Here is a 16,023-nt window from a genome sequence, read left to right as displayed (position 1 = left end):
AAGCTGTGCTGCTGCATCAGCCCTTCGAATGAAATATATATAGTATTTTTTATTTACTTGTTACATAGTCCATCATATTTATACATAGTTCACCACATTTATTTTTTTAAGATTTAAAGTTGCAATTTATTGTTATGATTTAAACAAACTTTATTATTTAAATTGAAAAATTGAAACATTTGTTTATAAAACTAGACTATTGAATGACACAAATGTACAATGGCTATACGAACAAAGAATTAACCAGTATCTAGATAAAATAAAACAAAATGAAGAAATAGAAATAGAATGGCTTAATATAAAAACGATACTAAATGCAGCAGCAAATGAAAGCTTAGGAAAGACCAAAAAATTCAATAAACGAAAAAAACTGAAGATCTGGGATGATACAATCAAAGAAATAATCAAAAAGAAAAAAAGAAGCCTATCACAAATGGTTAAGCAGTAAAAGATTAGAAGATGAAATGGAATATAAAAGAATAAGAGCCATAGCTAAAAGAGAAGTCAGAAAAAGACAGAGAATCATGGAATAAATTTGTTTCTAATTTAGAACATGATTTATATAAAATAAGACCCAATGTATATAAGATTTTGAAACACCTAAATGCAGATACCAAAGAAAACATAAAATTAAACACCGAATTGAAATTAGAAGAATTACTAAATTACTACACAGAACTGTGGACAGACAAATATTTTAAAAAAGACAACTGGCAAACAATTAACGAAAATGAAAAGGAAATAACTGAAGAAGAATTAGAAATCAACCTGAAAGAAACAAGAAATGGAAAATCACCTGGAGAAGATAAGCTAGGTTCAGAACTATATAAATACGCAGGAACAAGATTCAAAGGAAGACTCTTATTATTTTTAAATAAAATTTACTCAACTGGTATCCCCCCAATAGAATGGAAAAAAGCAATTGTGATTCCTATCTTTAAGAAAGGTAATAGAGATGACCCTAAAAACTATAGAGGTATCAGTATACTAAATTCATGTTACAAAATATACAGCAGAATCTTAAATAACAAACTAATGAAATATTCCGAAAACTTTATTCTAGAGGTACAAAATGGATTTAGAAAAGGACGATCATGTATAGACCCAGCCTTCTGCCTAAAATTAATAATAGAGAAAAGAAAAGAATATAATTTAGAAACACATATTGCATTTATTGACTTTGAAAAAGCATTTGACAAAGTTAAAAGAAACATTTTATTTAACATATTAAAAGAAAGACAAATACCAAATAATATCCTAAAAGCTGTCACAAGTATATATGAAAATAATCAAATACAAATAAGATTAAATCATGAGCTATCATATACAAGAGAGATAAACCAAGGGGTCCGACAGGGATGTCCCCTCTCAGTAACTCTTTTTAATATCTACTTAAATGAAATAATAATAAAATGGAGTAAAAATTTACATCAAGGAATTAAACTTTCACCTACAGTTAACTTAAACACTCTCCTCTTTGCAGACGACCAAATAATTATTACAAATTCTGAAGATAACTTACAGAAAGCTATTTTAAATCTAAATAAGATATCCAAAGATTATGGTATGATAATATCAACGGAAAAATCAAAAACTATGGTCTTAAAAGGACAAGATCCAGCAAGAACTAAAATAGTATTAGATAACAAGATCTTAGAACAGGTGAATTCATTTAACTACCTAGGATGTATGATCACTTATGAAAATGAAAAAGATATAAACATAAAAATTGCAAAATATTTAAAAATAACAGGAGTAATTAACTCTATGTTTAAACCAAACCTAGTTCAAAAACAAACCAGGCTAAAAGTATACAATACTTTAGCCCTACCGGTCTTAATGTATGGAAGTGAAATCTGGACAATAAAACAAAAAGACAAACAAAGATTAACAACAGCAGAAATGAAGTTTATGAGAAAAACTGCAAAGTATACCTTATTTGATCACAAAAGAAACGAAGATATCATGAAAGAATTAAACCAAGAACCAGTAATTGAAAAAATTAAAAAATATAAACATAGATGGATGGAACACATTCAAAGAATGAAAACAGAAAGCTTACCAAAACAAGCCTTAAAGTACAAGCCATTAGGAAAAAGAAAACCAGGACGTCCTCTTAAACGATTCAACGATGACTTCTAAGGCCGGAACAGGCCATACTAGGCCTAAATCCTTGATACGTATGATGATGATGATTATTTAAATTTGTACTATTCACTGCTAAAATTCACTGGTGCTTTGCAATAGTAATGGGATCTAATATGTTGTGTGATACTTTTCTAGTTCAAGAATTATACTTATTATACTTCAGCAGATATCAATAAACTGTCATCTTTCTTCAGTAGAGGGAACCGTATAATAAAACAATTCCTCAGAGAGTTTTTCCTCTGACAAACTTAACACATGGGACATTACACATTTTACATGGTTTGCCCTCCTCATAAAAGACCTTAATAGTTTTAAGTGACAGTTCGTAGCAAGTGTTTGTATACATACACAAATTTTCAGTAATTGGTATTACAATAGGCTAGCAAAAGTTAGATAATACCATGCAATGTGTACGGATTTGAATGGAATATTTTTTTTTGTTGTTAAAAATAAAAAAAAAATTAATTAAAAGACCAACAGATTTAATAGCTTCTTTTAACATTAAGAATCACCAGAAGATATGAACACCAAGTTCAGTGGAAATTACTTTACTTAGCAGATGGATATTAAGATGTTTCAGAACACTTCATGTTGGAGGTTTAATGGAATATTATCAGCACTGAGAAAGGATTAAAACAAATTTTAATGCTTTCAATATTTCATGTCAGTCACAGAGCCATCTTCAGGGATTACAAAAAACGTTTTGTAACAACCTGAGTGAAACTAAAGTCCTATCTAGGTAGTGCACCCTCTACGGGTGTTTGCAGGCGGCCTAGGATGTAAAGAGGGATCTCTGATAATTAATGTTTCCCAAATTTTGGGAAGTTTTATGCAACCATATTTGTTTAAATTAGGTTGATTCCTGAGTGCAGATGCAGATTCAAAGAACAGTCTTTCTTTATTGAATTTACTATGGTGGAGCATGGTGGTTTTTTCCCAGGAGATTCTATAGGTTGTATCCAAAACATGATCTGTAAGGCCAGATTGACCATAATCATGATGTATGACTTGTGTTCTTCTAATTGGATGGTTGCTGATCTGCCTGTCTTTCTGAAGTAAGCAAGCTTACAGGAACAAGGTACTCTATATACTCCAGGCATTGAGGGGAGGGAGCTGATCTTTGGTGGAACGAATAATGGTAGCAAGTTTACGGCGGGGCTTAAAAGCTGTATGGAGGTTGTACTTTTTTAACAATCTGGCTATTTTTTCTGATGTGCCACGGATGTAAGGTATGGTGATGGCATTTCTGAAGTCCTGAGGAGATGGTCAGGGAATGGGGAAGGACTTGATTATTTTTATTACAATCTCCATATTATTACAAATTTTATTACAACCTCCATACAGCTTTTAAGCCCCACTGAGTTCGAAGAACAAATAACATGGGAATGAAATGGATGTATAACCTTATCAAGCAAGAGCTCCATAAGAAGATTATGTGGAAGGAATATCATGATGGAAGAATATCATTGATGGAACCATACTCCAGGAAATAGATGAAGCTAGGGATTTGGTAGTAGTAGATGAAGAGTTGAAATTCAGAGAGCATACTGCTAAAGTTGCCAATATCTCATAGGATTACTTAGCTACTGAAGAACACACTAACAAGTGGAGATAAAAAAAAAGTTGTTATTCTTCTTTATAAGGTCTTGATACATCCACATCTTCATATTTCTCAGGTCTGGTTACTTGGGTTTCTTTGTAATAGAGAAGCAGTGGAGAGGATCCAGACATAAGTGACCAAGATGGTGAACAGTCTGCATAATGCTGTCTATGAGAATGGATTGAGGGCTTATGGGTTAAGAAATAGAATCCACAATAATTCAAATGTAGGAATGTTTCTATAATTTCTTTTTTGGTGGTATCATCTGGTTTTCTATGTTGAGAAGTGTTTTCATCAGTCTTCGATTTTTTTTCTTTTTTGAGAATTGTGGATGGTCAGTATCTATCATTTCTTCTTATGAAAAAAACATCCAAGTCTTCAGATTCTGCTTCCTCTAGGGCACCCAGTATATTGTTTTATCTTCCTGAGGGGAGCAGAGGAATCCATGCTATCTGTTGACAGCCCATTTTAAATAAAGGATCTGAAGGAATGTCTGATTTTCTGTGGTGCATGTTCCATTATTTTTTTACAAAGAGGATTTTCATGTAGTAGGATCTTTTCTGGCATGTTTTCAGGAGTAAGTTCATAATGATTTTTCTCTATCATTTGCTCAAAGGAGATAGTGAGCAAGTCATAGCTTTCAAGGATATTGTAGTTATGAGAAGGCAAGATTGATAAACATGTCGACATCCCAACCAACACTTTATGGTTGCCTCTGCATAAGAAGGTTTAGCAGACATTGTTGGTACTGTTGAAGCAGGGCCTCCTGATATGCAATACATTGCTCTATTTTTGAGTTTAGTATCTTCTTTTCATCCTTCCACCTTTCGCAGGTTCTAGAGTATAACAGTGGTCTCCCTTACAGTTAAAGCATTTTGGTATTTTGCTCTTACAGTCTTTATTCTCATTATCTTTAATGCCACACTGGACACAAATGGTAGAGCTATGAGAGGCAGTGTGAGAATAACCATACTTTTGGCATTTAAAGCACGGTAAGGGATTTGGGGTATAGAACCTTACTGGACAGTTGAGATATTTTGCTTTGACAGATGTTTGTGGTTTTGGTTTGTTGAAGGTAAGGATAATGTTTATGATGGGAATCAGATGCCATCCCAACACATCAGGATTCTTCTTATGGTTGTCACCTTTTGGTCCTCGAGTTCAGGGCATATCTCTTCATTGGGGACATTAAGGATATCCCACTCTGATATATATATTACACTTCCATAAATATAGTTTTGTGTGTGCGTGTATGTGGTGATGGTGGTGCTCATGGAATGTTGGGGGATAACTGTAATTGGTATTCTCCTGATAGATATTGCATGAGAAGTTTTTCTGATTGTGCTGCTGTAACTGCTTCAATAATGATAACTCCTGAATGCAGTTTTTTTTGTACAGATTTTGGATATCTGCCAAGTCTTCCAAACCCTCCTGAATGCAGTTTTTTTTGTACAGATTTTGGATATCTGCCAAGTCTTCCAAACCCTCCTGAATGAAGAAGTGTGACATTTTTCCGATTGGATATTCACTTGTTTGGGTATACGATTAAAAACAGTGGTGTATTTATTGCAGCTTCTGTTTTGTTTCTTACTTTGATTTTCTGTTGTTAATTCTATGATTTCTGAACTTGCCTGGAACTTGTTGAGGACTCCTGATAAACAAGAGGATGAAAAATTATTCATTCTCAGAAGGTGTTTGATTCAGCACCACTTCTCACTCACAAGCAACATACAGATGTCACTCTCCAGCAAGCAGTAACTGCACTCAGGAGCAGAAAGCCAGGGCTATACCAGATACTATACAGGCACTGCAGCAAGCCTTGGACCATGGGAAAGGAGAAGCATACTGCAACTCTTGACACCTTGGCCTATTAGCCAAGTGATCAACACTGCATGGCAAACATGGGGGCAAGGTGTTAGATCCCAGTGATGGTTGTCTGGAAGACAGGATAGTTAAAAAAAAAAGAACAAGAGCAAAGAATATGGGAAGAAAAGCATAGAAAAAAATAAGAACAAAAAGGATCAGTATCGTCACTGGCAGATCCCCTCCACCATAAACAGGTTGCTCATGTGGAGGGGATTTAACAATTACAAGAAAATTGGAATTGATATGGCATGTTTTCTAAAAAACCGACCTCTGCATAGCCTTTCAAGGAATGTAGAGAACTTCCAGACTTCTGATCTAATGTCCAATTCTAATCTTCTCATGATGCACTTTGTTATTAGATATCTATCTAGATACCAAAAGAATGAGGGTGGACTAGCAATTTGGGATCTAGCTACTAAATTGTATTCTTACTGGCTTAACCTAAAATAAAAAGAATTGCACACGATGAAATTTCATACCAGCTGGAATATAAAGCATATTATTATTATCGTCATCAGACCTTCGTGGAGTCAAGAGACTCATCACAGAAGGTCCCACTCTCATATGCACAGCTCACCATATCTTGACTTTAATGCATTCACTGTCTCTGCACTCACACTCTTAGGTAATGCATTCCAATCACCCACCACTCTCCACGCAAAGAATCTACTCCTCACACTCTCCTTATGCATCTTCCAGGGATAGCCTCTTGTTCTCTCCTTGTATCCAGACATTCTGTGAAAAATCTAATCCATTTAATCTGGTAATTACCCCTTACCAACTTTTATGTCTCAATCATGTCCCACCCTTCTTCCTTCCATTCGCTAAGAAACCTAAAACCGACTTAGTGAATCATCACTGAACCTTCCCCAACAGCTCATTATCCTTTGGAAAACCAAGCAACCAAATCCATATGCAGTCTGATCAAAGCCTTGTACAGTGGAATCATCACATCCTTTCTTTTACATGTTAGTGTTCTCTGCATCATTCCCATAATCTACTACATTGTCCTCACAATTTTAGCAAAATGTCCACAAAATTTCAAGTCCAGTCCCTATCCACCATCATTCCCAGATCTTTCATCTCCTCCATCTCCTATAAGGTATTCCCACCTTACTCTGCATCCCATCTTTGCTTCCTAAATTTTAAAACCCTATGCTTTGCCACAATACACTGACATTCCCTCACACTTACCCATTCAGACAGTCCTATTCAAGTCCTCTTGCAAAGCTACAACATCTGCTCTACTTCTCATAACTCTCCCCAATGTTACATCATCTGCAGACAACTGTATATCACCATTTAAGCCACTTCCAATGTCATTTACATATAAATTAAACAATAATGGCTCCAAAACAGACCTCTGGGCACACCACTAGTGACTTGTTTATTCTTCTGGGATCAGTAAGTTGAAACTGGTTTCAACACTGTCTTGAATATTGCTAGTTTAGTGGTTTGACAAATTTCTCTCTTATTCCATATAAATTTATTCAGTTAACTTCCTGTTATGCCAGCTTTTTTGTCTAGCTATTTGCATATTTCATTTGTCTTCTTCACTAAAAATAGTGCCTAAATAGTTCAAATGTTTTATTTGTTTTACAGGTTCTTCATTCAAGATAGAGTTCATGTTTTCAGTGTTCCTGTCTATTTTTGTAGGCTTTGTCTTTTTTTATTGCTGATCTTCATATCAAATTTATTACAAAAGTTATTTAATTTAGTTTGGGCACCCCACAGACATATTTAACAGTTTAACATCTGCATAAAGTAAAGAGCTGAGTTGAATATCTCTAATTTTAATATCAGGCCTAATGATGTTACTTTTCTTCATAATGTGATCCATTCAGATCAGTGTTTCCCAATCTTTTTAGGGTTGCAACCCCTTTTATAATAACCTGCAACCCCCACCATATTTGCATAAAAAGATATTTTAATAAGGTAAAGAAAACACACTAAAAATAGATTTTTCGGAATATAATTCTAACCTAATATTTAATATTAAGTTAATAACTAAATATTTAATATTTAATATTTAGTTAATAATAATTTTAACTAACATTTAATGCAATGGTTGTACTTGCATCTGGGCAACCAGCAAAATTCGAGCTGAGTGTTCGTTAAGCCAACCTCATGTCATCCTCAACATTCAGTCTGTTTCTTGCCTTTGTTTTGATATGAAGAAACGTTGAAAATCCACTCTCACAAAGGGTGTATAGGCAAATGGAAGTAAAACTCTAAAGGCAAGCATAGTGACATCTGAATATGACTAATAAATAGCACACCAGAACTGAGTCAGCAATTTGTCATAAAACAAATTATGCACTGAAGTATCATTTCACAGATCCAAGAAGTCATCCTGTTGTCACTCAAATTTCATTGGGAGTGCTGGTTACATTCAGGGAAGGGGAAGCAGAGAAAGGAATTTCAGGGAAGTACCGCTGAAATTCCTTTTCAAGAGATTCAAGGTGCCCAGTAATCTCCTCCTTTAGATTCTTATCCAGTTCACTTTCAAATCGCTCTACCACATGGCAGTGTTTCCAAGATTTACTTTCCAACACTAGTTTTGCAGCTTGGATACAAATGCCTGAAGATTGTTTTGAAATTGGATAATGTCAATTTCCTTTCCCTGAAGTTTCAGGTTCAGCTTATTTAGCTAAAAATATCTGCTAAGTAAGCAACTTTTTTTTCCCCAATAAATAAGTGTTGAAAACGTTCGTGGTAAAATTTCCTATAAAAATATTATTGCATCTAAAAATAATTGCGGCACCCCCCCCCCCCCAAAAAAAAAAAAAAACAGTTTGCTTCCCCTTGTGGGTCGTGAACCACAGATTGGGAACCTGGTATTTAGATGATAAATTACAGTGGAGGTAATGTGCATACTTGTCTCACTAACATTAAACCATCTTCCTATACCTCTTTCAATTCTGTTACTGTACAGCTCAAATATAGACCATGTACTGCTCATAATAATGTCCCATTTATACCATATAATTTCAGTGTTTTGATCAACTTTTCTCTTAGTGTTTTTGTCCAAATGCCTTTTCCAGTTTTACAAATCTTACTTATAGATCCTTATTATATTCTCATGATTTTTCAACTATTTGTATTATAGTAAAAACCTAATCCTGGTAAACTGTATGTGGCCTGAATTTAATGTGCCAAGATTCCCTTCCCACAATTTGTCTCAGCCTTTTCTCAAATGTTTTCATAAACCTTACAACCCAATAGGAAATTCCCCTGTAATTCTACACATAATTTTATTTCCCTTTTTACAGATGGATACCTTGAGATTACTCCAGTCATCTATCACCAGGTCAGAATTATGTAGTCACTATAAAACTTTTATACACTAATACCTCTCTATACGGCTCTCTTTATACGGCTTTTCGCTATAACAGCCTTGTGTAATTATGACTAAGTTTCGATTTATGGCCTAGAATTTTTCAATATATAGCCATAAAGTAGGGAAATCCCCTGTGTACATCTTTTGTCATGTGTTCTAGACCGGCTGCATCGCTCCGCACAGGAACGCTACTTGTGTCGTCTTGTAGTCGCACAATCTTTGCATAGCACATAATTCGTCCCCGCCTTCTGTAAATGTGCTCATGAGTAGATGCATTTAGTGATCAGTTTAGTAAATTAGGTAAATCCTCAGTATCAAAAGTAGAAGTGTTTGTTTCTTCTTGCATTCTGTGTCAACTATAAACATTGTTGATAAGTACGTAATATGTATTTGTATGTAAATACAGTTCATGTTAAAGTGTGTACATTATAACTGTTATTTTTTGTTTTTTTAAATAGAATCCAGTATGTATTTGGGGGAAACATGAGCCCGAAACAGTCTTTAAATTTGGAGAGTGATGGAGTTAAAAAAAGAAGCCAAAAATCTGTCTCACTAGAGACTAAACTAGATGTTTTGCGTTGCACTGAAGCTTCTGAAAAAATTTTTGATATATGTAAGGCATTGGGGCTTGCAAAGTCTACAGTTCAAACAATTCGCACTAACAAAGAAAAAATTAATGCACATTCACAGTCAGCTGCACCTTTAAGTGTTTGTTTCAAAATTGACACGCCAAAGAAGTAGCAATATGGAAAGAATGGAAAAATTATTAAACATATGGATTGAAGACAACAATCAATGGAGGATGCCAATGATCCAAATGACTATCCAGGAAAAGGTGAAAAGTATTTTTAAAAATTTGAAGAGTGAAGATACCAGTGAAGGTCCGGCAGATGAAACTTTTCTAGCAAGTCGCAGCTGTTTTAAAAAATTTAAAAATCACCATAATTTGCATAATATTAAAATGAAAGGTAAGCAGCTAGTGCGACGTTGATGAAGCTCTAGCCTATTCAAATATTTTTGAAATCAATTATTGAAAGAGGTGGATACGTTCCTCAACAAGTTTTTAATGTGGACGAAACAGCACTTTATTGGAAATGAATGCCTGAAAGAAATGACATTTCAAAGAACGAAAGGGCTGCATCTGGATATAAGGTGTCCAAAGAGCGATTAACTTTGCTCCTTGGTGCGAATGCAACAGGGGATTTTAAGCTAAAACTGCTTTTGTATATGCTTCTGAAAATCCAAGAGCTTTAAAAGGATTGAACAAGAAACAATTGCCCGTCATTTGGAGGTCCAACAAAATAGCTTGGATGACCAAAATACTCTTCGAAGATTGGTTCAAAAATTATTTTTACCCTGATGTCAAAAAATACTTGCAGGAGAAAAATTTAAGTAACAAATTCTTGCTCCTATTGGATAATACTCCAGGGCATCCAGTTAACTTATCTGAATTATCTGAAGATGTGGAGATTGAATATCTACCTAAAAAAACAACAGCCCTAATCCAGCCAATGGATCAGGGTGCAATAGCTACTTTTAAGTCATATTATTTAGAACCTTTCAAAAACTTATAAATGAAACCAATGATGAATCATCAATTAAAGAGTTCTGGAAAAAATTCAAAATCAAAGATGCTGTGGACAACATTAGCAAATCATGGAATGAGTTGAAATCAACCACAATGAACCATGTGTATAAAAAAATTTGGCCAGAATGAATTACAAGTAATGATTCTGAATTTGAACCCCTTTCTGAAATTAGACAAAATATATTGAACCTAGCAAATGAACTTGGTTTTGAGGATGTGGAAGAATGTGATGTAATCGATTTGCTAGATGCTGATAGAGAACCACTTTCTAACAAAGAATTAATACAGTTAGAAACAAACTGTACATTTGATGAGGAACAACAAGAGCCAGTTGTTTGCCAACAATTAACCTCAAAGGATTTATCAAATGCGCTTACTCATTTCAAACAAGGAATAAAAATCCTACTTCAAAACGATCCTAATGAAGAACGCAGCACCAAAGTTTCTCGCGGCATTAACATAGTTATTAACTGCTACAAAGAATTGCAAAAAGAAAAGAAAAGGGACTCAATACAACAAACGTTGGACAAATTTTTTAAACCAGGTCCTCAGACAACAGATGGTGACACTAACAAAGAGATGTCGTGCAATTTATCATCAGACTGATTCGAAAATTAAAAAAAACCGTTCATTTATTATTTGTGTTTTATTTCATTTTATTTTATTAGTATTATAGAATTATACTTTTGTTTTTATTAATAACTAATGTAAACGGTATTTTAAATTAAATAAAAAATGCATTTTCAACCAGAAACCCAATGATTTTCTATTTTTTTATAAAAATTGGAACGGATCTTACCGAATTTAAACGGCTTTATATGGAAATAAATGATTCGTTATACAGCATTTCGCTTTGTGACCGACTTTCCATGAACATATCTCGGCCGTATAGTGAGGTATGAGTGTACCTCCATATTTGAGCATTTCTGGTCATTACTGGATTCTTTCTCCATTTCTTAACATTTTCAATAGCCTCCAGAACATTTTGCCACCTTCCTGATATTTTCTTGTATGCTCTTACCAATCTTTTCATAAAGAAAGTGCTGAAGCCCTATGTCACAGTAGGGCTTCAGCACTTTCTTTATGAAAAGAAACCACTCTGAACTGTAATGACGTTCTTACTATTTCTAAAGTTTGGGATCCTTTCTTTTAAAGAGGCCTAAGATTCATCCCAAATAACAAAGCAGAAAAAAATACGTTTGAAACCGCCAACATTTTAAATCATAACAAAACAATAACAAGCAACCTAACTCAACAAGAATTAACAGCAATAAAATCACTAAAGTCAAATCCGAATATCTTAATAACCACAGCAGATAAAGGAAGTGCCACCGTTATCTTAAACCGAACCACGTGGAAAAAATGAATCTGCTGGTCTCGGACAATAACAAATACCAATTAGTTAACTATAACCCAACTAATAGAATAAAAAAGAAAACAGAGAATCTACTTAAGTCAATTATCACATGGCCCGAAGATACGGTCAAAAAACTATTTCCACACTATGCTTGTTCACTGATAATTTACAGGCTACCGAAAATTCACAAAGAAAACATACCTCTAAGGCCTGTAGTCGAAGAGATTGATAGCCCGACTTATTACTTAGCCAAAAAATTAACGGCAACACTCAAGGAGCTGGTAGGTCATTCCCCCTTCTATATCAAAAACACACAACACTTCATAAACATCATCAAAGACATTACATTAGAAAAAGATGACCTATTAGTCAGTTTTGATGTCTCTGCCCTCTTTATGAATGTCCCAATCAATGACAGAATTTTTCTTTTACAGAACAAATTTCCTCCAGATATCACGGCGCTCTTTGCGCATGTATTACATTCTGGTTATTTTGTATGGCAAAACGCTTTCTACCTACAAAAAGAAGGCACAGCCATGGACTTGCCATTATCCCCCCCCAATTGCTAACTTTTATATGGAACATTTTGAACAACTTGCCTTAGGTCCTCCCCTTTAAAACCCAAAGTCTGGCTTAGATATGTTGACGATGTTTTTGCGATCTGGTCTCATGGCTGCCAGACACTAGACACATTCCTTAGCCACCTAAACAAGCAACACAAACGCATACAGTTCGCAATTGAGATTGAAAAACATAACACACTGCCGTTTCTAGATACACTTGTCGCACGTCTTCCCTCGTTCAATCTTTCCTTCACTGTTTACTGGAAACCGACACATACTGGCCAATATATATGTTACCGCTAAAGCTCGAAAGCTGTTAATGTGCACATTACCTAGCTAATCTGCAGATTATCTGATTTGCTCCGTTAACATGCGGAATCAAAAGTTTTCCGCATTTTACCTAGGTAATGTGCACATTAATGGCTTCCGTATCGTTAAAGTTCAAAAGTTTGTTTCTCTCATTTCCTTTCCCTACTCCTTCCCCCCTCTCCCTCCACTTTTAGTTTGGTTTCGCCAGTGTCATATGTTTTACAAATTCATTTCCTTAATTGTAATAATATTTTAAACCGTTTGATTCTTTGTATTATAGTTTTTTAATTGATTGATGATTGATTCTATCAACTAATTTGTTGATTGTTTGATTGTATTAACTTGATTCTTTAGATATCGAAAAATAAATAAATAATATTATGTTAATTTAAGCGTACAGAAACGTTGCTGTTGTTTCAGCAGAGATCTTACTTTCACTTTAACGAGTGCCTAGTAGGTAATGTGCAGATTATCTAGGTAATTTGCAGATTACCTAGGTAATTTGAGAAAAGAAACAATTTTCTGCACGTTAACGGATCACCCTAGTTAATCTGCACAATACCTAGATAATCTGCAGAATAACTGATTTCTGCACTTTAGCGGTAACATATACACATAAACTCCTACCGCCACCCAACACAAAAACTAGGTGTCATCAATACCCTAAAAAACAGGGCTCTGAAGATCTGCTCCAGCGAACAGGCACTAAAAAACGAATTTAAAGTGATCAGCAATACTTTTCAAAAAAAAAAAACGGATACAGCCAAAACACTATTAACAAAATTCTCTACAAGACCTCAATAAAAAACAAAGACAAACCAGACTACAGTAAAACTATAACCATTCTCTAAATTAAAGGGACATCAGACAAAATAAACAGAGTACTACAAAAATACAAGCCACCTTTAATCCTCCTGCAAAATTAAAAAGCTTACTCAACTCATCCAAAGACCCACTCCCTCCGCTGGCCCACCCTCAAGTATGCCGTATTTACTGCACCTGCAACATACCATACATAGAAGAAACAGGACGCACAATTCCGATCAGACAAAAAGAACATAAACGACACGTCAAATATAATAATTATGGTGAAACTGGCCTTTCTGATCACGCCCTGAATACCTTACATAGAATTGACTGGAAAAGCACTAGTTGTCTACATCACACCAAAACATGGTATGAATGCAAATTTAAGGAAGCTTGTGAGATCATTATCAACCACCCCAATCTGAACAATAATGATGGTCTAAAAATCCCATACATATGGAAGACATATATTCGTCCCATGAATCCTTCCTCTCTAAGAACAACTCTAAACAGGACTGTAGAAAATCCAGGATCCTAAATCTAAAATAACAACTTTAATACTAAAAAAATAGGACATTACTGTTAAAGAAAAAATCTATAAGAAAGAATGTTTATTCATGTTGTAATTTATAAATAATTTTTTTTTTAAATCAAAAATAACAATTGTAATAATAGAAATAGGATATCACTGTTACTGGAAGGAAAACCATCTGTAAGCAAGAATGTTTATTCATGTAATGATAAATTAAATTTAGCTTGATGTAATTATTATTATTATTTTTAAAAAAATTTTTTTTTTCACTAGAGATCATGCCAGTGAGTAGCATGTGATCAAATCATTGTTTCTCTAGCTTACGGTTTGAAATGTAATGCAGCTTGTCTTGTATATTCATGTATGCTTCAGATAATGATCTTGATATGAAGATCAAAACGTCGGGATAATAAAAAGAGTTATTTTAACACGGTTGTAGAATCCATAATTTCAAAAATGAACTAAAGTTTGGGAAATTTTCATCCTAAATTGTGTAAAATAATTTATATATGTTATCGCATTTTAATGTAATCCCCCCCCCAGATATAACATATCTATAATTCTATAACACGCTACTGCACGCACAGAGGGATTCCACTGTAAGCATGTGCCTTAACTGTTGTGATTCCTAGTATTGTTTGAATTAACTGTACTGACGATGTCCTAATACTTAGGACGAAATATTTACTTATTAAAAAATCTTATTACTGTGGCTATGTGTGTATGTTTAGCCATGAATGCTCCACAGGTTTCATTATACAACAAACCAACTTGATTTGCCTCTGACCCATGGGCAGAAACACATGAGCAAAGCTAATCTAAGTTGGTATGGTCACTTAAACAGAATGGGAAAGGTTAGCAAAACAAGTATTTTTCACCAGGATAGCAGGAAAAAGACAAAAAGAAAGACCAGAATCTAGGTAGTAAGAAGTACCCTAGAAAACGAAAATCTAAAATCTGACAATATTGGAGTTGTGACAGATAACAGATTAATATGGAGGAAAATTGTTGACAGGAAGTCAGTAATGACATGCAGTATTATCATATCATTCTATATGCCCACTGAAGTACATATCAAGAATTTGATTAAGATAAAATTACCGATTGCAGGTCTTCACTGATAGTTAACATTCATTCATTAGTCAGCATTCTATTTAGCTAAATATTTTGCAACATCTGTTAAAAATGAAATACACTGGGATACCTGACTCCCAATTACATCAAAAACACCAAAGCCAAACACCTGAACTTAGAGACAGGGAGATAAATTTGCTTTTCAGAAGCAGCTTTCCAACAAGAACTCCAAATAGAAAATAGAAGGTGTTTTCGTTTTTTCTCAGAATGCTTGTCAAGAAATAGTTAAGGCTACTATACACTATAAATTTCCAATCAGCACAATAATAGTTTTAAAAATGCAATCTGCATCCTATACATTAAAAGTTTTCTAGAAAAATCAAAATTCAGCTGAATTCTTAAAAAACAGACACTAACTGTAACATTCACATCTCTCCCTAGCAAAAACACCCAAAATTTCCTCATCCTACCTTTCACAATCAGGAATATACCTAATATATATATATTTTAGACACCAGGGGATATTTAATACCCCCTATCCCGATAATCAAATCTAAGATTAGATGAAATACTGAAAACAAAGAAGTTCTAGTGATGCAGCAAAGGTCAAAATATAACAACAGATAATATTAAATCTTATCTAAGCAGACCTACCATCTAAAAAACAAATTTGTTATATGACCTCCAAAGTCTCCAAGCAATAAGCTATTTAAACCATTTAGGCCATTAGAAATATCTGATATGAGGATTAACTTTTATGAACAATAAAAATTCTAGAACTGCAGGTTCATGATATAATTATCCCCCTTCCCCCAAAAAAACAAATAAACTATGTTTAA

General features: G+C 34.2%; 1 protein-coding gene across 1 annotated transcript in view; it reads right to left on the bottom strand.

Annotated features, from left to right (window-relative positions):
* The window catches only part of LOC150095553 (proteasome adapter and scaffold protein ECM29), a 691,438-nt gene that overhangs the window by 574,870 nt on the left and 100,545 nt on the right, over positions 1-16,023 (bottom strand). The window lies entirely within an intron of this gene.

This window comes from Typopeltis vanoorti, chromosome 20 (genome assembly GCF_054136105.1).
Source record: "Typopeltis vanoorti isolate ZY-2024b chromosome 20, IOZ_Tvanoo_1.0, whole genome shotgun sequence".
In the NCBI taxonomy this organism is placed as follows: domain Eukaryota; kingdom Metazoa; phylum Arthropoda; class Arachnida; order Uropygi; family Thelyphonidae; genus Typopeltis; species Typopeltis vanoorti.
This window is presented reverse-complemented; position numbering and strand designations above follow the sequence as displayed.